We start from the raw sequence: 23,721 nt of genomic DNA, 5'->3' as shown, positions 1-23,721 counted from the left end.
CAAGATTTGGATTCCATGGCTATGATGGTATTATCAACAGTCATGTAAAACTATAAAAGTACTTAGATTCTAGAATAAGCTGAATCACTAGAGAGTGTGTGCAAGTACATGCATCTCTTTTATACACTTATCCATTTCTCATAAATATTGTTTCCTGGAGTAGGATACTGTAAAATACCAATACCCAAAGCCTCTTAACTAACACTGTAAATAATGTTAAAAATCACTATTAAAGGTCAGTTCAGGAACTGGGGAAATTTTTCAATCTTAGTTCCAATTCATAGAAAAGGCACTGGAGAAATTTTTCAAACTTAGTTCTTTTTCATAGATTAGGTATTGTTAGAAACCAGTTCATAGAATGGGAAAAATATATTTCATTCATGAAATGAGTGATTACAAATATAGAAAGAAAATGATACTGTCATCATTCTGGCAGACATCACCAAGTCCAAACAAAAACTACATGTAGAGATGCAGTAAAGAACCACTTTCAAGTGAACCGAATTTACACAGACTTCTCAAAAGCTTTCAACACTTGCTAATCAGATGCACTCCTGTTGTGCCACTGAGGTAAGAAATGTCTGCCTGACTGATAAATTGAAAATGTGGACTTAATTAATTAAAATTAAGTATAACTTCACCCAGTGAGTTCTCTTTATCTCTGACTAATGCTTTTGTAACACAGTACTATATCTCAGTTAAGCCAATTTTGGCTTTAATGACTTTTGCCAGAATGACGATGATATACAGGTAAAAAAAGACTTTGGAGAAGTGCATGTTTGTGAATGGCTGCTTCAGTTTTAGCTTTTTGACTTAAGAGTATCAAACTTAACTTGGTAATATTGCTGCTGAGTGTCTGGAAACACACATTTGTACAGACTTCAGTTCCTTTTTGTTCTGAAAGTATCTAGTGGTTAGCTAAGGAGTGCATAGCCACAATGTTCCTGTCCAGGAGTTCACCATCGGGACTCTTGCCACAGTATACCCTGCATCTCAGAGGACACTTAGAGCCGCACCACTGACTTGTTCCAAAACAATCAGACCATAGTCCTGAAGGTATCACGAGATATTCTCTGATCAGCTTTTGACTATACTAATTTCTAGGTTTCAAGTCAAGTCATATACAATGATAGCAATGTGAATAGGAATGTATAATAAGGATAAACACAATGACAGGTCAGCATCGGAAGAGGGAGTAATAAAAAGAGGAGACAAGTATGTACATGAAAACACTAAAGGACAAGGACAATCTCCACATCCTTATGTACTTCTGTCTTCAAATAGATAGGCTCTGTCCTCATTGGTCCCTATTCTTCTACATCCATTTCTTCTTGGAAGCCAGGCTTCAACACTCACTGAGAGGCTGTTTTGACAGATCTTCATTCTTGATGTGGGAAATGTAGAATGAAAAGAAAGCTGGATAAACACAGGAAAAGGGAAGAGACCAACAAAGTGCAATTGCTAATCAGATGCACTCCTATTGTGCCATTGAGGTAAGGTTCAAGGGAACACCAAGAGAACTATTTTGCACTTTCATTCATCAGCTATTTAACACATTCTTAATACAGCGAAGAAAAAAAAAAAAAAAAAAAAAAAAACCAACAGGTTAGATGATGAGAGTCTGTCTCAGTACTTCTTTACAGTTTTAGATGGTAATTTTCTAATAAGAGATACTGTGAGCTATTTAGCTAACATGATGATTAAATATTGCAGCTGTTTGCTCTTTTGTCAGTGGTTGGTAATCCATTTACTTTCCTGATAAAACAAAATAAAACAATTGGCTCTCTTTGCATTCTCTTGCATTTACAAAAAGTAGCATGCCTGACTAGCAATTCAGTACACTCAGATTCAAATCCTGAGGCACTCAGCATTTTCAAAACTGAGATTTTGTAGACCAGAAATTTTTCTTATTACTTCTGTAATTATTACTTTTTATATAAAAAAATGTGTCTTAAAGTTTACAGAAATTAACTTGTTGCAAAATTTCCATGGACCAGCTAAATGAGAATGGTGGCATTCAAGATCAGTGGGAAAGAAATCATCATGATTGCAGGTAATTGAAAATTCTAGTAACAGCTTTACATGTGAAAAAAAAAAAAAAGTCGGGAATTACAGGTAAATATTTTCCCTTTAAATTTTCATCCAAAAATCAGGCTACATCTCATGATCCAAACTGTACGCTAATGCTCTTGAATACATACTGAATATTTTATTTTTCAAAACTGCCTTCCAACAAATATAGCCATATAGGCCTCTGCATACTTACCAACATACATTTTGTATAACAGCTACAGCAAATCATACTCACAAATCTCATTCAGCCACAAATCATATGAAGAATGTTTTTAAAGTAAGTACCATTTTTAAATATTGCCACTGCAGCGCTTCGATCGTCTTCAGAGCATGCACGCTCAGTATGTACATCTGTAGGCTAGCCACAAATGCCATTACGGAAGCATTTGCCTGTATTTATGTTTGTTTGTGCGTGTTGAAAATGCCTCTGACAATTAACGGTCCCGCCGAGTGTGAAGTATGTGCTGTGATTCGATTTATAAATGGAAAAGGTGTGAAAGCTGTTGGAATTCATCAGCAGATTGATGAAGTGTACGGAGAACACACTATGAGCAAAGGAATGATAAAATGGGTTAGAGCATTTAAAGAAGGGCGAACTAATGTCCACGACGAGAAGTATCTGTCAATACTGAAGACTTGGTGCAAAAATTTGATGCAAAGGTTCGAGAAAACAGATGCTTTAAGATTTTGTAATTAAGTTATGAGTTGCCTGAAATGTCAAGGAGTGTTCTTTATGAAATTCTGTCAGGATGCTTCAATTATCAGAAGTTGTGCTCACGCAATCCAAAACAAACAGCTTGTCATGCTCACAAGGTGGATTCTTTTGCTTCATGACAATGTGTGATCTCACACGGCTAATCAAACCCGAGACCTCATCGCTTCAAATCACTGGAGACAATTTGATTATCTTCCATATAGTCGTGACCTAGTGTCTAGTGACTACCACTTGTTCCTGCACCTGAAAAATCATTTAGGAAGTTAATGCCACGACGACGATGATGACGACCTAAAAGGGACTGTGCAGCAGTGGCTGGCACATCAGGCGGCAGATTACTATGCAGATGGAATTCAGAAGCTGGCTTCACGATATGACAAGTGCCTTAATATGCCTGGAATTTATGTTGAGAAGTGAAACCAAGTATGACAATAACGTGAATTTCGAGATGATATCCATGTAAATGTAAATGCTTATCCACTAATCCAAGAAGAGTTCATTCATTCAAATACATGATGATTTGATAATGAGAAAAGAAATTTACATGTAAAAAAAAGAATTGTTAAAAAAATTGCATTACTTTTTTCTATATCAAAACAGAACTTACTTAAAAAACATGCCTCGTATTTAACATATAAAGAATTATAGAAAATATTTTAACCTATTTACACAATTAAAGCTGGCTGGTTTATCCCTCTTGAATGAGAAATTCCAGTGGTCACTCACTAGAGAAAAAAGATAAAAAGAGCTCTGCCCCAGGAATCTATTAACAACCAGTTTTACTTCCCCTGCAATTCATGAAAACAATTATTTGAAGTTATATCCTTCAGTATCTGTTTATAAGTAAGTGTTAAGTGTGTTTGACTTTCCACAGTTCCAACTTCCTTTTCAAGCAGTGTTGGAGCTCTTCTGTGAAACCATGTATGACAATAACGTGAATTTCGAGATGTTATTCATGTAAATGTAAATGCTTATCCACTAATCCAAGAAAAGTTCATTCATTCAAATACATGATGATTTGATAATGAGAAAAGAAATTTGGTGCACGATATCGAATGAATTCTCGAACAGTTTATCACTGTGGAATATTTAGCTTGCATGACTGCATTGTACTTGAGATAGACTTTCAGTTTGTTAGGCCATGGTGAGTACATATATAAAGTGATCGGATGTCCTGCTTTTTGTACAGATGTCCTGTCGTCCCATAAAACAGCTTAATTTTCCTGCTTTCATAAAATTCAGTTTAAATTCCTGCTTTCCAAAAAAATATTGGGAGTGATCAGAGTATGTTGGCAACCCTAGTTAGACAATCAAAGCCTCTGGAATCTTTACAATATTTCCAGTTTCTTGTTTCCTTCCATGTTACTGTCTTACTGTGGAATGTTTCCAAGGTACCTGTAGACAAACAGTGGACTGAGTTATTTGTGTACCGTACCAGTATCTGAAATTTAAAAAATGTGAGACATGACAGTATGGTCAGTATTGTGCAATACAATCTCTATCTCCCAGGTAGTAATATTCCTGTAGAAAGTGTTTCTGCTAATTATTGAAAAGTGGACACCTGAAAAGAATAGAATCTTGCTGCCTACCCTGCCTACTGATGACCAAATTACATTTCATGCAGAATTTCATGATTTACTGAAATTGAAAATATACTTGAGATAGAAATCAGCATAACAGGTGAAATTATATGGGACAAGGCTAGCTTAGAATTTTGGTGAATAAACATTTTTGCTGAAAAACCCAAGATGAGAACTACTACTGTATGGACGGAAGAATGGAAGGAAAAACACAGCAAGAGGACAAAGAGATTCTGGGAAGAAAAGAAAGCAAATTCATCTGCTAAATAAGTTCAATCATGCACCTTAGTTGGGCCCAATGTTGTGAGAAAAAAAAAAAAAAAAAACACTTGCTCGAGCTAATACCATCAACGATAAATATAACTTGTAAAATACCTTAATAATGCAAATTAACTTTGTGAACCATTGTATGTTGTGTTGTAGTTAGTAATCATTTGTCTATTTCTTTCCTACCATATGCTAGAACTAATGTACAAAGAAGCCAATTTGCTACGACAACTTCAACACTTAGACTTCCAGAATTTCCAGCAAAGTAAAGTAAACTTGTGTCTTTGTCCTGACGTGGTGCATTTCTTCCAGGCACACCCTCAATGGAGGTGAATTGTATGTACCTTTTGAACCATACACCAGTCCTGCCAATCTTAACTTTCTGGCAGTACTGGGAATCGGACCTGGACCTCTAAGGACAGCATCTAACAGTGCTAACCGTTACACTATGCACTAGGACCTAAATTTCGTGTCACTTTAAACATGTATTTCATGGTGAAGAGATGTTGAAATGTACAGAACAACAATGGCCAACTGGACTCCAGAGGGAACCATACCAACAACCTTCAGAATTTGTGTCCGATGCTAGGTCTCTCTTGGGATCTGAACTACAGGTCTGGAACAACCCACAATCATTACAGTATAAACTCCAAGACTTGTACCACAAAAAACAACAATCTAAAGTAAAGGTAAACAATGTTGTCATAAAGGGATAAATCATTCATGCCAACAAAGCTAAGAAGCTAAGCAGAAAACAGTCTAAATATAGGAGGAAAATGATATATTATATAATTAGATAGCATACAGCAGGGGTGCGAAATTTCCTCTGGAATGGAGAGCCAGCCCAAACTAACATGAATCCCACCAACCTGATACTTATAAATAATAGAGTTGCACTATTTAGCATTGACCTCGGTATGTAGGTTTAGGAATTGTGAAGAACTGTCAAATTAGTCTGGTTTGATTGGTCATCACTAGAGCCCAGATTTCCATGCAAATGCATGTTTTTAAATAAGCTAGCTACACTTCTCAAACTTTGCAAATATTCGTTTTATGGCTTAACAATTCCAAATAACCGTTCTTTTTCCGTGCATGTTTGCATGTTTTGGCATTTTTTGGAGAAAATTCATGCATAATGCATATTTGGAAGATTTTGGATTTAATAGGGAATATTTGAACGTTTAATATTGCATAATATGACTTTTATTCTGACTTTGACGCATATATATTGTTAACTTGCATCATAGTGCATTTTCTGAATGTTAGTTTGCAGAATTTGGGACAATTTTTCACGTTGTAGGCTACAGTATGTCTATTACTGAGAGACGGAGAGAATGTATTCCTGGCATCCTATGTGACAACCATAGTTAGTAGCCTACATACGGTACAGGTCCTACAGTATAATGCAATTAACCAAACACTTTCTTATCTGTTGCTTGAGAAAACAATGACGTAAGTCGGAAGGCCCCACGTCGAAATCTAATTCTTAGGAATAAGGTGTCCCAGTTTTACAGTTGTATATTGCTATAAATTGAACCGTAAATTGTGCATTAATCATTGACGGCTCATTTTTCGTCTGTTAGACGAACAAAAGAAAACTTGTATCGCACTTCTGTGGCGCCACGTTACTGGGATAGCAGCTTACAAATTCTGGTTTTTCATTGAACCCTCTACCGTTGTTATCCTGGAATGTCCTACCCGGAACTCTCAATCGTTACACATCTGTGTTATCGCAGCAAGCAATTGTTACCACTTATTGAGGACATTCAAATGCGTCTGCAATCATCGCATGGAGAAGCAGCTGCCGCAGATAGAGATAAGTTGAACAAACTAATTCGTTCAAATCCTGATTTTGAATTCGTCAAGCTTATAGAAGACGTATTGTGGTGAAAATGCAAAAGACGTACAATTTGCCCTCACTTTGTCCAAATGTCTTCACTGAATTATGCATCTATCACTTCTCGTGACGTAAAAAGATAATTTTCTGTGCTTAAGTATGTGCTGAATGATAAACGGATGAGCTTAAATCAAGACAATTTGGAGAAATTAGGGTAGTTTTTGTTCATGTTTCAAAAGGAACTGAATTTTGATAGTGCATATTTTCCAGTTTATTGTGCATGTTTTGCCGTATGATAGTGCATGAGTGCATGCATATTTTGAGATTTGATAGTGCATGGAAATCCGGGCTCTAGTCATCACACTCTGGTTTCTTATTGCTTCTCATGTTTGAAGGCTAGCACAATATTAAACACCTGCGTAAACACACAATTTATGATTTACAGGCCAAAGCCCTGCATTGATCAAAACATGAGTAATAACAAAGGACACGCATACAACCACTAACATGTTAACACAGTACCACAGATTCATTGTCCTTTTGGCTACATGTGACTATGAAGTAATTTGTTCTCAATTTTTCCACCAAGGGCTCAGCTGCTCTGCCAACTGCATCATGCATATCGACTATCCACTATTGGTAGTGCAAAGTCTCTGGTTCTTGGATATACATTGATGGTCATGTGCAGAGAAATATATTCTCTTTGGTCTCGCAGTTACCAGTATTTATTTTCAAGAAGATCATGGCATGGTTTTAAGCTTGTTGAGTGATATCACGTTACATGTCACGGGGCTTTTGTTGCATATTGATGGGTAGTAGAAGAAAGTATGAAAAAACAGAAAACAGACTTTTTCAGGGGGCCAAAACTTAAGGTGCCAGTAGCAAAAACACAGTCGCCACGACAACCTGGTGCCCAGGATTTCTGCACCCCTGGCATAGGGTACGTCCCCTTCAGCCTACGGTCAGCCCAACTGTTCAGTACACGCTAGTCACTAGCAGTGGGCCAATTGAGTTGAATATGTAGTTTTGACGACTCCATTGCACTTAAAATAGACTTTCAGCTTATTAGTTTGTGTTGAGTACATACAGTACATGTAGTACATGTAGAAGAGTTGTTAGTTATAGAACAAAAATGGCCAACTGGACACCATTGGGAACCAAACTCATTAGAGCAAAATTTGAGGGTTGTGGGTTTGGTTTCCACCAGTGCCTTATTGGCCATTTTTGTTCTGTGTCTTAAATTTCTTCAGCATGTACTATATGCAACTGTGTTACGAGTCTGGTGCTGCAAGTCTCTTAGTACAACGTGTAATTTATCATCACGCGTGCATACATAGTATTTTCATGTGCAGTTAAGGTCTCCTGTGTGATGTCATAGCTTCTTTCCAGAATGTCAGCATGCAGTGACAAAACAATTAATAATAATAATAATAATAATAATAATAATAATAATAATAATAATAATAATAATAATAATAATAATAATAATAATAATAATAATAATAATAATAATAATAATAATAAGAAGAAGAAGAAGAAGAAGAAGAAGAAGAAGTTGGAGAAATGGGGAGACTGACCTTCGTCAACCTTAGAGGTTGCCTCATGATGTTTTCTGGCTAAATTACAGAAAGCATACTGAATCACTGAATCGCATATAACAAAAAAATCATTATCTCAGGAAAAAAATAAGACATTATAATATAATAATAAAACCTGAAGCATTATATGCATTGGAAACCTTAAACATTGGTGGTAGATCACTCATAAAAGATATAGAAAAGCAAGAAAGAAAAATTTTACAGAAAATTTTTGGCCTTGTCTGCACAGAGGGAGTATGGATGAAAAGGAAATCTCATGAAATTTATTGCCATACTGACAGACACTATCAGGAAAAGGAGGTTGAAATTCTATGGTCACATTCTCAGAATGAACAATGATAGACTGACCAAAAGAATTCTAAATCTTGCCCTCACACTGAAAGTCAAGAACAATTGGCTAAATGAAGTAGAATCAGATCTTCAGAAAATCAATATCAACCAGGAAACTGTGAAGAACTGATCTGCTTGCAGAACACTGATTAATACTCATGTTTTGCAGAGCCAAAAGCTAGAACTAATAAAACCTGGACAGAAGAACATAAGAAGAATTTCAGTAAGATGAAGAGATTTTGGGAAGACAAGGAAGCAAAATCATCAGCTAAATAAGTTCAAGCGTGCTCCTTAGTTGGGCACAACGTTGTGAAATAAAAATAATAACATTAACACTGATGCAGGTCTTTGAGTTGATGCCCATGGAGACCTGCACATCTGTGAGGTGGGGACAGACCTAGGATGAAATCGAATGTTTAAGACGGCACAAACACTTAGTCCCTGAGCCAGATGAATTAGCCAATGAAGATTAGAATCCCTGATCTGGCCAGGAATTGAACCTGGGACTCCTTCAATCACAGGCCAGCATGTTAACCAGATAGCCACGAAGCCAGACTTGTGAACTTAACATCATATAACATCAATCTGTAATCTTTTAGCGTTTGGTAGCATACATTATGGATGTCCCCCACCCACTTCGGCTTGCAATTGCTGAATGAGGAGCTACTGGTGGTTGCAAAATATAGTGATTGGCACATGTTGCTTTGGATTCATGCTGAAAGTTGAGACATAATTCTAATTAACAACTTCATAGTCCTCCCCTGTGAGATTAGCACAATGCAAGTTACTGAAATGGATGGACAACAGTGTTGTCCTCACTGATAAAGTTTAGGACTTCAAAAGTTCTTTTGTATCAACTGACCATATTCTCATCTGATAGATCGTTGCTCTTCGTCTATTTTCATAACTGCTGCCATCGCATATATTCCAGAGGAGTGTTTTGTAATAGTCATAGCATAGATTACCTCTTGAACTTCCTTACCTATTCCTTGAGCCACTGGAAGATTTCCTGAACTTAAGTAGTCTGACAAGCCCATTAAAACTTCTTACCTTTTTCGTGCTCATACTACTTGAGTACCAGTATTAAGAAAGAAGTACGAAGAGAGTCTAGGAATTTAAAATGAGTATTTTGTACCTGCATGATAGCAATAGCTTTGAAGCATCACCTGTTCAGTAACATTTAAGACCAACAAATGTTATTACCGTAGCTAAATGTTACATGTCTAAAACAAGAAGCCAGACTTAGTCTTCAGTTCTCTTGGAAGAGTAGTTAGTTATCTTTGTATAAAGCTGACTCTTACTTGTTAGAGCAGTTTCCTCCTGCACAATCATACCTTCTTCCTTTGAAATGTTAAATGGAATTTCTCCCCTGCTGTCACATTAATTTGAGCAATATTTGGAAAAACATTCAACATTAGGTTGTCCCCAAAAATGCTTCTCATTGGGAGGATACTAGGGGGGTAGGCCACTTGGTTCTGTCAGATGACACAATTTCTAGCTGAAGATGTGGCCTAAAAGAGAAAAGGAGAGGTGGAGAAGAAAAATATATTAATGTGAGGAGGCATACTAAAATGACTTAACTGTCCACTTAGCAATGGTAATAAATAAAAAAATTTCATGGTCTTCATTCAGATTAAAAAAAAAGATGTTCTAAGTAGAAAGTAGGGGAAAGTATAATGTCTTTTGTCATATCAGTCACAGTACTTCAAGCATTTTGCTGAGATTTACTACCAAACATTCTCATCATACTCTATCATGCGGTTGCACGTTGCACTGTTTACCTTTCTACACATTTCTTCTTCAGAACAAGGTAGCTTATTCACTGAGTAAGAATACTGCAGTTTAGAAACAAATATCACTGTGTACTAAGCAACTTAACTGTGATACAAAGATTATTTTATACTAAAGAATACAAGACTTCACAGGAGTCTGTAGTTTGGCTCTAAGTGTTTCTTGCCAACTTTACCACCAAATGTCCAACATTATAAAATAATTTGTTAAAAACAAACTTGTGGTCGAGTAGCACACTGCCTATATAGCAGAGAAGATGAAAAAAGTGTTCGAGTCCAATGTATTGTCCAAGTTGGACCCTGATGGCTGACTGAAACTGGTCCTTCCTCCTGCAGCTTGCCACACTGAAACAAGATGCAATAGTCACTGATTGGAGGGGATTCCATGACGATGTGGGGTGGCATAACTTCAGTTAATCATACCAATTTTGTAAAGGTATTTTTAATCATTTTCCAGCAATTCAATATTTCATCTTATTCCTTTCCTTTCATTCTTTACTTTTCTTTTTCTTTTTGTTATATTGCTTTATGTCACTCATTCTTTACTAAGGTTGAGAATTTTAGTAGGACTGAAACAACTGAGAAAGGGACCTTTCTCATGCAAAGTACCCAGCCCTCCAAAAAAGTAACACTTGATATTTGGCAGAAAGCCCAGTTAAATTCTGTACTGAATATGATTACCATAATTTTTCCAATATTTATTGATTGGCTAGTGTTCTATGAACATTAGTGAAGGAGAATTAACAGTCAACAATGAATAACAACAGAAGGCTTCTTTTTTATTTATTTATTAGTTGTTTTATATTGCACCGACACAGACAGGTCTTATGGCGACTATGGGACAGGAAAGGCCTAGGAATGGGAAGGAAGCGGCTGTGGCCTTAATTAAAGTACAGCCCCAGCATTTGCTTGTTGTGAAAATGGGAAACCATGGAAAACCATCTTCTGGGCTGCCGACAGTGGGGTTCGAACCCACTATCTCCCGGATGCGAGCTCACAGCTGTGCACTCCTAACTGCACAGCCAACTCACCTGGTAGAAGGCTTTTTACTGCATTATTTTAACCCATTCAAATAATCAATAACAACAACAATCACTACTGATCTGCATTTAGGGCAGTTGCCCAGGTGGCAGATTCCCTATCTGTTGTTTTCCTAGCCTTTTCTTAAATGATCGCAAAGAAATAGGAAAATTATTGAATATCTCCCTAGGTAAGTTATTCCAATCCTTAACTCCCCTTCCTATAAACGAATATTTGTCCCAATTTGTCCTCTTGAATTCCAACTTTATCTTCATATTGTGATCTTTCCTACTTTTAAAGACGCCACTCAAACTTATTCGTCTACTAATGTCCTTCCACGCCATATCTCCACTGACAGCTCGGAACATACCACTTAATTGAGCATAGAGTTAGAGGTGAGTCCGTCCAGAGATTTCTTATTAATTTTGTGCCAGTTATGAAGACCATTATTTCAGCATTCTAGTTGCTCTTGTACCTTTGATACTGATTGACCAGTACCTGAGCATTACCTGAGGGGTTTTACAGCTGTAAATAACTCATCAACATACCTCTAAGTCCCATGGACTTGACAAAAGCAATTGCTTTGATGACTGATGGCCGTAGCTACTGCTATGTTGCAGAGGTTTTAAATAAGTCTCCTACAAGCATTCCTTGGGCTGTAAAATATTTTCAGAATCATCATACCTTACCATAGAAAGCCTGGTTCAGGCTATTCTAGGTGCACTTCTGTCTAGCAAGATCTCTTTTTTGAGGCTACAAGTGTTGGTTGAGGCTTGGAGTAGTCTGATGCAGGTTTATACTGTAGCTGTGAGTGAGAACACAATCAGGAAAAGACTCCATGAGGCAAATTTAGCATCTGAAAAACCAGCCTTAGGACCAGCACTTCTACCACAACACTGAAGAGACCATCTTCGTTTCATGCAGGGGCATGCACACTGGACTGAGGATCAGTGGGGACATGTACTCTTGAGTGACGAGTTCAAATTCAACTTGAGGTCACCTGACAGAAGAGAGAGGATGTGGAGAAGGGCAGGAGAACACCTTGCCCACTGTACCTTTGCTGAGATTACACCATTTGGAGAAGGTTCCGTGGTGGTTGATGGTGTGGGGTGGAATAACTTCATACCAATCTTATTAATTTTTTTTGCTAGTTGCTTTACGTCACACCGACACAGATAGGTCTTATGGCGACAATGGGACAGGAAAGGCCTAGGAATGGGAAGGAAGTGGCCAGGGCCTTAATTAAGGTACAGCCCCAGCATTTCTCTGGTGTGAAAATGGGAAACCACGGAAAACCATCTTCAGGGCTGCCGGCAGTGGGGTTCGAACCCACTATTTCCCGGATGCAAGCTCACAGCTGCGCGCTCCTAACCGCATGACCAACTCGCCCGGTACCGATCTTATAATGATTGAGAATGGCTTTGTCATGGCATATAGGTACGGTATATTGAGAAGATTCACGTTAATCATGTAATGTCATTTGCATTCGCTTTCAATGAAAACTGTCCTTATGCACGATAATGCAAGATCCCATGCTGCTCAGTGCATCACAGAGTTTCTTCCGGAGGTCAACATTCCCACTCTGGATTAGCCAGCCAGGAATTCAGACCTCAACCCTATTGAGCATGTGTGGGACATGACTGGTTGTTGCCTTCGGCGTCAAGTTTTCAACAATCTGGCTGAACTAAAGGTGGTGGTGCAAGAATGGGAGAACGTACGACAAGCGGACATCCAGGGCTTGATCATCAGCATGTCCAGAAGACTCGTGGTAATAATTCCAGCCAGGGGTGGCACTACCTCGTACTGATCATGCAATCAACATCCAACAAGTTCCCAGTACATTTCCTTAAACTTATGGAATTTAAATCAATGATTTTGTCAGATTCTGCATCTTTTAATTTAAAGAACCCTATCTTCTTAAATTGAAATTTTTTGAGCATTGTTGTCTTTGGAATGTGTATGAAAAATTCTTTCTTTTATTCTGTAATGATGTTTTGAAAATAAAAATACATTTTTCTGCCTTAAACTGAGATTATTTTTAAAATATCAGGTGTTAAACTATTTTTGGAGGGCAGTGTATTACAGTGGATAAACTTCTTATTCTGTTTTCTTACAATGTCTGTCAAGGAAGATAAGATTTTTTTTTTCTGTTATTATAAAATGATACAAATACTTTAGAAAAGAAATATACAGTAGACTCCTGTTTGTCCAGTCCAAATGGGACCAGGTCTGATCTAGGTGACCGAAAATCCAGATAAATGAAAAAGTAACATAAGGTAGTTTATATACATTTCATTGCACATTTTATATACTTTTACAACACAGTTAACAGTACAAAGCAAAATATGTATCTAAATATATCAACAAACACAAATACAGTACATACAGTGCATTCAAGTACTGCACATTATTTCAATAAAATCTGCAAGTTTCTTTTGTTTCAGCTTAAAGTGATGAATACATGCTGCCTGGTCTCACTCATAGATGCTTCACCATCATGAGTTCAGTCAGTGTCATGTTCAGTTGCTTTGTTATGATTGAAACGTGCAACCAGAGCCATAGCTAAATGATGCCCTGGGAAAAATCTTCCCCCTCTCCAATAAAAAATAATGTGAAGAATTTTCACAATTTTTTTCCTTTTATTTTAGAGCATTATATGTTATTTAGTGTGTATGGCTTAAAAGGACCACCTAACAGGGGCATAATGAGGCATTAATGTGGCTGCCCTAAAGGCATCTACATCAGATCATAAGCAGTGCCCTGCATTATATTTAATCAGGTCACTATAAGGTGTGCCTATAAAAGCATACTACAAATATTTACAAGGTTCTAGTTACAGACAAGGAATAAGTTGAATCGAATGTACTTTCATTGACATCACGATTACAACTGCATTGTCATCAGTTGAATAAGCCACAATAATGTCTTCGTTTAGGGGCTGAAAGTTATTTCAGAATATTTCAGAGTATTCCAGAATAATTGTCTAAGAATTAAACAATCTTTGTTTTGCCAATGAAATCCTTTAAAATTCAAAAGTTTGTTCATCTTAGATTTGAGATAATTATTTTTAATGGTGAGGTTAAGGTAAAAACATTATCTACATATCTAATATTCATATTAACAGGATCTGAATAAACAGGGTTCTACTGTAGATATTCCTTGATGTTACATCAAGGCACATATTTTATTGTTATGTACATCTGAAGACAGGAAGCTAGAAACAAGAATAGTAAAAAAACTCACACATACATTTATACACCAGAAATAATAATAATAATAATAATAATAATAATAATAATAATAATAATAATAATAATAATAATAATAATAATAATAATAATAATAATAATAATAACAACAACAACATAAATGATAAAGTTTATATACATTTCATTGCACATTTTATGTACTTTTACAACACTGTTAACAGTACAAAGCAAAATATACATACATACATACATACATACATACATTATCACTATAGACTGTTATGCCTTTCAGCGTTCAGTCTGCAAGCCTCTGTGAATTTACTAAACGTCGCCACAATCCTCGATTTGCAACTAGTGTTGTGGCCTCATTTAGTTCTATACCTCTTATCTTTAAATCATTAGAAACCGAGTCTAACCATCGTCGTTTTGGTCTACCTCTACTTCTCTTACCCTCCATAGCAGAGTCCATTATTCTCCTAGGTAACCTATCCTCCTCCATTCGCCTCACATGACCCCACCACCGAAGCCGGTTTATGCGTACAGCTTCATCCATCGAGTTCATTCCTAAATTAGCCTTTATTTCTTCATTCCGAGTGCCCTCCTGCCATTGTTCCCACCCGTTTGTACCAGCAATCATTCTTGCTACTTTCATGTCTGTTACTTCTAACTTATGAATAAGATATCCTGAGTCCACCCAGCTTTCGCTCCCGTAAAGCAAAGTTGGTCTGAAAACAGACCGATGTAAAGATAGTTTCGTCTGGGAGCTGACTTCCTTCTTACAGAATACAGTCGATCGCAGCTGCGAGCTCACTGCATTAGCTTTACGGCACCTTGATTCAATCTCACTTACTATATTACCATCCTGGGAGAACACACAACCTAAATACTTGAAATTATCGACCTGTTCTAGCTTTGAATCACCAATCTGACATTCAATTCTGTTGAATTTCTTACCTACTGACATCAATTTAGTCTTCGAGAGGCTAACTTTCATACCATACTCATTGCACCTATTTTCAAGTTCCACGATATTAGACTGTAGGCTTTCGGCACAATCTGCCATTAAGACCAAGTCGTCAGCATAGGCCAGACTGCTTACTACATTTCCACCTAATTGAATCCCTCCCTGCCATTTTATACCTTTCAGCAGATGATCCATGTAAACTACAAACAGCAAAGGTGAAAGATTACAGCCTTGTCTAACCCCTGTAAGTACCCTGAACCAAGAACTCATTCTGCCATCAATTCTCACTGAAGCCCAATTGTCAACATAAATGCCTTTGATTGCTTTTAATAATCTGCCTTTAATTCCATAGTCCCCCAGTATGGCGAACATCTTTTCCCTCGGTACCCTGTCATATGCTTTCTCTAGATCTACGAAACATAAACACAACTGCCTATTCCTCTCGTAGCATTTTTCAATTACCTGGCGCATCCTGAAAATCTGATCCTGACAGCCTCTCTGTGGTCTGAAACCACACTGGTTTTCATCCAACTTCCTTTCAACGACTGATCGCACCCTCCCTTCCAAGATGCCATTGAATACTTTGCCTGGTATACTAATCAGTGAGATACCTCGATAGTTGTTGCAATCCTTCCTGTTCCCTTGCTTATAGATAGGGGCAATTAGTGCTTTTGCCCAATCTGAAGGTACCTTACCAACACTCCACGCTAATTTTACTACTCTATGAAGCCATTTCATCCCTGCCTTCCCACTATACTTCACCATTTCAGGTCTAATTTCATCTATTCCTGCTGCTTTATGACAGTGGAGTTTATTTACCATCCTTTCCACTTCCTCAAGCATAATTTCACCAACATCATTTTTCTCCTCCCCTTGAGCTTCGCTGTTCACAACACCACGAGGATGATTTCCTTTTACATTGAGAAGATGTTCAAAATATTCCCTCCACCTCTCCAATGATTCCCTGGGATCTATTATGAGTTCACCTGAATTACTCAAAACACTGTTCATTTCCTTTTTCCCTCCCTTCCTAAGATTCTTTATTACTGTCCAGAAAAGTTTCCCTGCTGCTTGATCTAGCCTTTCCAGGTTGTTACCAAAATCTTCCCACGACTTCTTTTTGGATTCAACAATTATTTGTTTCGCTCTGTTTCTTTCATCTACATACAACTCCCTATCTGCCTCGGCCCTTGTTTGGAGCCATTTCTTATAAGCCTTCTTTTTACGTTTACAAGCTGCTCTCACTTCATCATTCCACCAAGATGTTCGCCTTTTCCCGTCTTTACACACAGTTGTTCCAAGGCATTCCCTGGCTGTTTCTACTACAGCATCCCTATATGCCACCCATTCACTTTCTATATCCTGAACCTGCTTAATGTCTACTGTTCAAAACTTCTCACTAATCATATCCATGTACTTCCGTCTAATTTCCTCGTCCTGGAGATTTTCTACCCTTATTCGTTTGCAGACAGATTTCACTTTACCTTAGGCCTAGAGATACTTAGTTCACTACAGATCAGATAGTGGTCTGTATCATCGAAAAATCCCCGGAAAACTTGTACATTCCTAACAGATTTCCTGAATTCGAAGTCTGTTAAGATATAGTCTATTATGGATCTGGTACCCCTAGCCTCCCACGTGTAGCGGTGAATAGCCTTATGCTTGAAGAATGTATTTATAACAGCTAAACCCATACTAGCACAGAAGTCCAGCAAACGCTTCCCATTCCCATTAGCTTCCAGATCTTCCCCACATTTACCAATCACCCTTTCGTATCCTTCAGTTCTATTCCCAACTCTCGCATTGAAATCGCCCATTAGCACTATTCTATCCTTGCTGTTTACCCTGACTACGATGTCACTCAATGCTTCATAAAACTTGTCAACTTCATCCTCATCTGCACCCTCACATGGTGAATACACGGACACAATTCTAGTCCTAATTCCTCCAACTGACAAATCTACCCACATCATTCGCTCATTTACGTGCCTAACAGAAACTATGTTCCGTGCAATGGTATTCCTGATAAAGAGCCCTACCCCAGACTCTGGCTTTCCCTTTCTAACACCCGTCAAGTACACTTTATAATCTCCTATCTCTTCCTCGTTATCTCCCCTTATCCAAATATCACTTACTCCTAGCACATCCAAATGCATCCTCTTTGCTGACTCAGCCAGTTCTACTTTCTTTCTTCCATAAGCCCCATTAATATTGATAGCTCCCCATCGAATTCCATTTCGTTCGCCAAGTTGTTTCCAAGGAGTCCCTCGCCTGTCAAATGGGAGTGGGACTCCGTTACTCCCATAGGTCCGAGGCTTGCTTAAAATGTTCTGAGCTTGGTCGATTCATGAAGCAGGATGCTGCCCTACTTGCACATAGTCCAAGTGAGGATCTCTCCTCTAACGGGTTATGGACCACCGGTGGATTGTATAGTCCTAGCCGCCTGAGCACAAGGAGGACCACGACTCAGAATATGTCCGAGATGCCCACTCCCATTCCATAGCAACTGGTATCCCGACTCTCAGGACCACTTACTAGGCCACTCAGCTGTTGCCCATGGTTCACGAACTAGGACGTGACTACAGTAGCCCACAAACATGAACCATAAAGCAAAATATGGATCTAAATATACCAACAAACACAAATATACCTAGTACATTCAAGTACTGCACACCATTTCAATAAAATCTGCAAGTTTCTTTTGTTTCAGCTTAAAGTTATTATTATTATTATTATTATTATTATTATTATTATTATTATTATTATTATTATTATTATTATTATTATTATTATTATTATTGTCATCATTATCATCATCATCATCATCATCATCTCTGGCCACTTTAGCATTGGGTGGATTGAGTAGCTTAATGGTACTATTGCCAGTCCCAAGCTCGGGTAAAGGAGGAGGGTTGACATAAGGAAGAATATTCTGCCATAAAACTATTACTAAGACTATCAAGGTCCTCTGGGGCTAACAACCTCATTTGTACTATCAGGAAGAACTTGCTTTCCAACCAAAATCTAAGCACATTTTTCAACCGCTCACCTTCAAGCAGGATGGACAACTCAAATGAAAAATCTACCCCAGGTGGTAACCAATACTCTGGTCCTCAGGGGGCTGCATGCAGACCAACAGATTCTGGGGAGTCTGCACCCATATGCTTAAAGGAGAAGTCAGAGTATCCTGAAATAACTGACACGCACAAATTCAGTTCCAAGCTACCAAATTTCTTTACAACCTTCAATGCCAATTCACTCCTCAAAGTAGGTATTGCGCTGTTCCCGCGTCCAGGTAAGGACGCACAAGATCCAGGCTAGCTCAAATTAAATAATAATTGTCACTATTTGTCATTTACGGGCTATGAGTTCCGATTGAGAAGAAAGAACACCGAATTATGTTCGAGGAAATATCTAACTCACGTAGAAGGACGTCTCCTACTTGCATATTAGTTAGGATTCCCTATGGTTTACCAGATCGCCCCAAAAAATAAAATAAAATATATATATAAGTACTTACAACTAAGTAACTACTCCAAAAACCATTAAAAGAAAGGTTGATATTTTAATGTATTACATTTATTATAAACTCAGTTCATTCCGTAGAAAGAATAACATAATTTCTCCTTTTGGAATAAAGGTAATGAGTGTTGGGCTATGCCTTTATCTAAAAATTCATTTCTGGTAACATTGAGTTAAGGTTCTTGAAAGAAACGAAATGTCCAGTTAGGATGCTTGAAAAATAAATGATCATGATCTTAGAAGATCTCAATCGAAGAACTACTTGTCTGGAAAATATCTATTTGAAAAGGAAAGAAACTAAATTAAATGATAGTATTGGATAAAGAAATATTGGGTGATGACAATATTAAGCAATTAACATATCAGATAATTAAAATACTAAATGAATAAAATATTGGATAAGTAAAATAATTAGATGCATCTAATAAAGAAAAATAAAGTTTACATCACAACATAATATGTACAGTGTTGTAGATTGAGGGTGGTTCTAGAAAATGTAGGACACTGGTTCATATTTGGCAGTAACCTTCTTAAAGAAAAAAAATAAATTGGAATCACATCTTTTCTACATGAAATCTCACAAAATTAAATCCAAATGTTCTGTTTTCTCTCGTCTTATTTACGCTAATTTACGGAAATGCAATAACTTCTCTTGATTCTAATTCTTTGTGTCTAGATACACAATCAAATTAACCTAGGAAAATATCCGCATAGTATTTATAATATTTGACAGATGTTGTATTTCAAGTAATGCTCATGTTTCTTGACACATCCTGTTGCATAAACATCAATAAGTCCCCTTTAAATTAATGTATACTCCCAAAAAGAATGATCAAACATCACATCTAGAATATTAGGTAAATTACTCTTTTAACTCGAGATTATTCATAAATTTAAGTGCGTATCCATGCTATTACACTGTATTACCAAGTGTATGTAATCATAATTCCATTAAAATATATGATAATTATGTGGTCTACCTTGTGCGAAGACTCTATCTCAAGTTAATAACTCTTATTATTTGTGCAGTTCAGTCACCAGTGATACTAGGTAATGCCTTACAATTAACTTCAAAGTCTGCCTAACACATGAGAAAAATCTTATAATTAGAAGATATACACGGGTGTTAGCTAATTTAAATTCATCCTCCTCATTATGAATCATTTGGTGATTTTGAATATAAATGTCAACATACAGACGGCACTGTGATCACATTCTATCCTACCCTTGGCTTACTCATGGATAAATAATTGAATGAAGACGGAATAAATTCACTAATCACTTCAAAAATATGTAACTTGGAACATTATGTCCACAACAACACAACCATGACTATATTCGCGAAGAACAACAACTACCACCAATATTAATTACCATATCTCATATCATTACTCACATTAAATAATCATCATTTCACATTTCAAATAAATATCACATTTCATTCACCGTATATGCCTTATCATATTCTAACTGTACGTATTTCTTACCTTTTTCATGGTTCGTGAGCTTATCTACTCTGTCATAGCTTTAATCCTTTCATAATTCCAAATGATATTACCACATTCTTACATATATGGTAAGCACTTCATACATACGATCTCCTTCCTACAATTATTCAGTCACATAAGTTCTCACATATGCCTAATTTCTATTTCAACGTCGTATGAAACTCACCATTACATTAAAAATTAGCCTCCTCTCACATTATATTGACAGCATTACGAACGAAGGCTTTATCATCACTGGATGACTGTTCCCTACATATGGATTTGACATTTAAGGTTTGAAGAATACCTAACATCCTTTAACCTAACTTTGGTAACCAACTACTCGTATTTAATATCGCACTTGCAATTGGAACAGAATAATACATTATTTCGGTCAATGTCGTCATCTTATAGCTATGTTCTATTACTATTTGCCTATGATGAATAAACGTCATTCTTGGAAGAGTTGATGTCAGAAATATTTAACAGTCTGGGATAGGTGAAGGTAATTATTCCACTCAAAATGTGAAAATTGTGTTTTATATATTTTCTTTCTCAATGTTCTTGCTGAAGATAGAATCCTTTAGCCGCTTTAAATTGGGAGTATCGGCTAATACGTCGTCTAAGGAATGTAGTGTGACGTATCACCGTAGAATCTTCTATATTTTTAAGAGTAATTTAATTTCGCGGAGCGAAATAATTTATCCCGCTAATACTGTAGAGTATAGCCGTAAATAAAGTCTTCCTTCTGTCTTCAGAGTGGAATTCCAATGTGCAGATATCCTTCTTCTGGTAACCGACTATTGTTCTTCTCATAAGCAGGTTGAGCGAATGAGTGAAATTTTCTTTCTAATTTTTTTTCATAATAATAGCTCGTAACAATCTTCTTACTTCGTTCTTTTTTCACTGCCTTCTATGTTTTGTTCTTTCGCCGAGCGCTTGACGAAAATATTACTATCTCGGCTTGTAATAGTGTCCGACGTTTAAATATCATCGTTTTGACAATTTAGACTCCATTTTTGTTCCGGTTGTATCTTTGAGTAACAGTGAAATGGCACAGTATATTCAAACATCTAACAGATGTACTTAAAAAACACTTAGTATCAATAGCTGCGATTCAAGAAACACTTTACTCGGATGACATACTATTGAAACCCAACGTTTCAGAGTATTAAAAAGCAAAATAGATAAAAGAATTCTCAAAGGAGCCCCACATCTTGGTACTGGTTTCATCGTAAATTGCATGGTCCTTGGATCAATCATCAGCTTTATCTCTATCATCAATAAGTTCTATACTCCTTCAGTTAAATGTGCCAATAAAGCATACACCTTGGAAAATGCTCATGCTGGGACAAACCAGATTGTCATCTCCAAAATTCCAAAGTCTCGCACTACAATTATCTTGGGTGATTTCAACGCCCAAATCGGCAAAGAATGGAAGTATGTAGGATGCTAAAGGGTTTATTATGTGACCTATTCCACATGCTTAAAGGAGAAGTCAGAGTATCCTGAAATAACTGACATACACAAATTCTGTTCCAAGCACTCAAATTTCTTTGCAACCTTCAATGCCAGTTCACTCCTCAAAGTAGGTAAAGTATCGTAACATAGTCAGTGATTACCTAGCACATCTCAGAATGAATCAAAATGGAGAAAGTTTAATTGAACTCTGTGTGAGGAACAAGGTTCTACTAAAAATTCACATTTTTTAAGCACCTTTCATGGAAGCAGAAGACCTGGACATCTCCAAACCCATTACTCGGAGAGTTCCAAATTGACCAAGTTGCCATCTCTGCAGAGTCCTCTAAAGAAATTCAGAATGTCAACGCCCTTGTTATTTTATTTTATGTTATTTTATGTTATTTTAAAGAATAACAAGTGAAATGAGATTCTTTAAAATAACATTTTCTTAGGATTTCGCCAAAAGTGATCTTTGCTCCAATACGGCTGATGATGACCCCTAGATGGGTCGAAACTAGTACCGTGTAATTTATAATTTTGTGAATATATTTTAGTATTGAAAAGGTGGAAACGTTTACGTTGTTATTGTTATTACTTATATATTATTCTCAGTTCAATACAGACCAAAAACATGAAATTCATAACCATTAATGGGACAGACAAGCCTGGCTACTTTTGAAATCTCATAAGACACAGCAGACATATCAGAAGTTTCTCGAAACCTGCAAGAATACCCCCAAATCATTAGGATCACCAAAAGAACTTTCTATAAGAACAAACTGACCAACATTGAATCCAAATTCAGAAGAATAATAATTTGAGAAATTTCTACTACACATTCAAATGGAACCTAGCCAAATACAACCCACCCCCCACCCACAACCCATGTTTTCGTGACCCAACCAGGTCACCCACAATGATGGATAAAACTGTCAGATCTTAGCAAAATACTTTGAGTCCCTTCTCAACTGCGATCCACCACAATCGACTTTAATCCCAAACCTGAATCCAGTTTCAACCAACCCTGATTCTTCCCCACCAGACATTTCTCAACTTTCTCAAAAATAATAATGGTCTGGGTGCAGACTCAGAGACTGCAGAATATTGGAAATTACTGGATGACAATATACTACAACCCCTCCTCCAAACTATCCAACAGATTTGGAAGATCACTCAAATATCTTCCAATTAGGTCACAGCTCTTATTCATCATCTTCATAAAAAAGGTGATAAATCAGATGTCAGTAATTACCGTGGCATCTCTCGTCCTCCTGTTACTTATAAATCTTCATCAAAGCTTTACTCATTAGAGCTATAGAACAGCTTCACTCACAAATCGGTGAATACCAAGCCGGATTCCGAAAATCTAGATCCTGCGCTGAACAGATCCAGAATTTAAAAATGTCTATTGCCTACCTGAAACTCAGAGCTATTTTGTCACCACTTTTGTAGATTTCCAGAAGGCGTATGAGTCGATTGACCACACAACCCTTTTCCAAGTTCTCCAAGACCCAGCAGTTCATCCTAAGTACACTCACTGGTACGTCTTCCAAAGTGAAATTCGGATCGGAGATTTTTTAAAAATATGTGTTTAACATTGCACTAACACATCAAAGGTTTTCAGCAACAGAAGGATGGGAAAGGGCTAGGATTGTTAAGGTAATGGCCATGGCCTTAATTAAGGCACAGCTGATGCATTTGCCTGGAGTGAAAATGGGAAACCACGGAAACCATCTTCAGTGTTGCCGACGGTGGGATTCGAGCCCACTACCTCCCTAATGCAAGCTCACAGCCACGCAACTCTAACCGCATGGCCAACTGCTCAGTATTGGAGATTTCTGAAGCCTTTCAAATCCAAACAAGAGTTT

General features: G+C 37.2%; 1 protein-coding gene across 2 annotated transcripts in view; it reads right to left on the bottom strand.

Moving 5' to 3' along the window:
• Window positions 1-10,148: 10,148 nt before the first annotated feature.
• The window catches only part of LOC136876459 (acetylcholine receptor subunit alpha-like), a 1,223,921-nt gene continuing 1,210,348 nt past the window's right edge, over window positions 10,149-23,721 (bottom strand). For both annotated transcript variants that reach the window (XM_067150449.2, XM_068228473.1), the window contains one exon: window positions 10,149-10,535. The gene's annotated coding sequence lies outside the window, so the exon portion shown is untranslated. The remainder of the gene's footprint in view (window positions 10,536-23,721) is intronic.

This window comes from Anabrus simplex, chromosome 1 (assembly GCF_040414725.1).
Source record: "Anabrus simplex isolate iqAnaSimp1 chromosome 1, ASM4041472v1, whole genome shotgun sequence".
NCBI lineage: Eukaryota > Metazoa > Arthropoda > Insecta > Orthoptera > Tettigoniidae > Anabrus > Anabrus simplex.
This window is presented reverse-complemented; position numbering and strand designations above follow the sequence as displayed.